Source organism: Rhagoletis pomonella, unplaced genomic scaffold (genome assembly GCF_013731165.1).
Source record: "Rhagoletis pomonella isolate Grant_MI unplaced genomic scaffold, Rhpom_1.0 Rhpom_scaffold_00003, whole genome shotgun sequence".
Classification (NCBI taxonomy): Eukaryota; Metazoa; Arthropoda; class Insecta; order Diptera; family Tephritidae; genus Rhagoletis; species Rhagoletis pomonella.
The window spans coordinates 20,908,031-20,910,559 of NW_023458557.1; positions in this window are offsets into that span (position 1 = coordinate 20,908,031).

Consider the following 2,529-nt stretch of genomic DNA (forward strand, 5'->3'; position numbering starts at 1 on the left):
TTAAAGAACTTCTTGAAAAAAGCCCCCTCAGATGACAAAACAGATTAGGCTTAAAAAATCTGTAGAAAAATATTTAAAAATCTTTTCAACGGAATCGTAATAATGAGATTTTTGATGCTGTTTTTTTACTTTTTTCAAAGATTGATTTACGAAAAACTTAAATAACTGGGCCAAAACTATTCTGATTTAGACTTATGGTATCTCGGTAGAAAGGTATTTTCCCGCTATTTTTATTTATGTACAAAAAAAAGTAATTCGTGTTCAATTTTTTTTCAAATACCAACACATCTTAATTAAATTTTGAATGAATTTCGTTCATCCTACCTTTCTCTTTCATCCTTTGAATGAGCTTATTAGCAAAGAAATAAAAAATGTAAGAAAATACCTTTCCAATGATACCTCACAAGTCTCAATCGGAAGAGTTTAGGTTCAGTTATTCAAGTTTTTCTTATAGGGCATTCGCACGAGGCGATTTTACAGGCAACAAAAGTTGAATACGAAGTTGAATGAGAAGTTGAAAGTGAAAAAGTTGTTCACCCTATTCAGACGAGGCGATTTTTGATTCAACACGAATTGTTATTTACATTATTGAAAATGAATTTAAATCGCAAAATTTTATGAGTTGGCGTAAATTTGGTAAGCCAAGCGTCGGTAGAGCGAAGCTGAGAGATAAAATAAGAGTAAAAAAGTAAAAACGGAAAAAAGTATGTATACAGAACAGTGTTGGTATTTTTGGTATAATTGCACTTGTTTGATGCAATTTCATTTACAATATACTTTCCTACTACGCAGTACTTTTTAGTACAATTTTTTAATGAATACTAAAAATATATAGCTCTGAAAATACACAGCAAGAAATTTTTTGTATTGTCTTTTGTTCGCCTGTTCGTATTTACCTTTGTAAGTTTTGAAAAATTGCTTGAAACAACCAGTATAATATATAGCCTAGGCAAATTTTTAAAGAAACTTTTCGATACTAAGTTTTATTAAAATAAAATGTCGAAGAAACAAAGTCCTCGTTAGTTACAAGAAGAGATTTTCTTAAATATAATACCATTACGGCACTCACATATTGACAAGATTTTACTATTTATTTCATTATTCTTTAATTTGAATTATCTGTTTATAAAATATAATGTATTCTTTAAGAAAAACTTTGCGAAACATCCAAAAACCAACATACTTTCGTAAAAATTTCGAGCTTTATTAATATTCTTTAGTTTTTAGCCCATTCAGTTTTAGTATAATAAAGTGCAAGTTTAAAGTAGCTGGGATTTACCGTTGAATTTGGTAATTTTTTTGTCGACGATGTCAGCCATTTTCTTCCATACGAAGTGTGTTCGACGATTTTTTTATATGGAGAAAATTAGCAACACCTTCATCAAAGAAATCTTAAAAAACTTAGTTATATTAAAATTTAATGGGGTAAAAAACCGCACGCTTAAAATAAATCTAGGAAATCGAATTAAAAAGCTCGAAATTTTTACGAAAGTGAGTTGGTTTTTTTTTAATGTTGCACAAAGTTTGAACCTTGGATTTGTACGGCTTTTCTTAAAATGTAAACCGTATTTTTACAAACAATAATTAAAATTGGATAAAATTAAGATAAATGGTCAAATCTTGTCGCAAAGTTTTGATAATGTCACATTTTAGTACTGAATCCAAAGAAAATGTCTCTTTTATCCATTAATATCAACTTAAATATGCTTTTTGTTAAGATGTATACCTGAAAATGTGTGCATACATATTTGCGTTAAATGCAGTACATGTGCACGTGGAATCAATTTGTAAAAGTGTAAAATACGTAAACGTATGTACATAAACAATAAAACTTTCTCATAAATACCATAAAATCATTGGTCTTGAAGGGAATGTACTAAGAAAATATATGAGCGAATTAAAAAGTGTATACAATTTATAGACGAAAAGTGTATTTTTTTTATAGATTTCGTACTGAAGGAACAATTTCATTTCCCAACACTGATACAGAATGTAAACAAATACAGGGTTGCAAGGAAAAAAAGTTGAACGAGCTCAAAGTTGGCTGGCGACCAACTTTTTTGAAAGCGATTAGTTGAAAGGCCGTTCGGACGAGGCGATTTTTGCTTTCAACTAAAAGTTGCCTGAAAAATCGCCTCGTGCGAAAGCCCTATTATACCAATCTTTGAAAAAAGTTAAAAACAGCATCCAAAGGTCATTATTACGATTACGTTCAAAACATTTTTATTTAATATTTTTATTTAGACTTATTAAGCTTAAACCGTTTTGTCATTTGAGAGGTTTTTTTCAAAAAACATCTGTAAGAAACTATTTTTATTCATAAAAAACTCCATTTTTGGAGGTATTTTCGTATCGGTCCAGCTCGACGTCTTAAAATATAATAGATTTTATAATTCCAGTGGAAAAACAGTAACGATTTTTTTGTATGGGGACTGATGCAGTCTAATGTGCATACATATTCATATAATGTGTGAATATTATATTAGGGCAGCATTTAAATCAACAATTAAAATTTATTTACATACATAA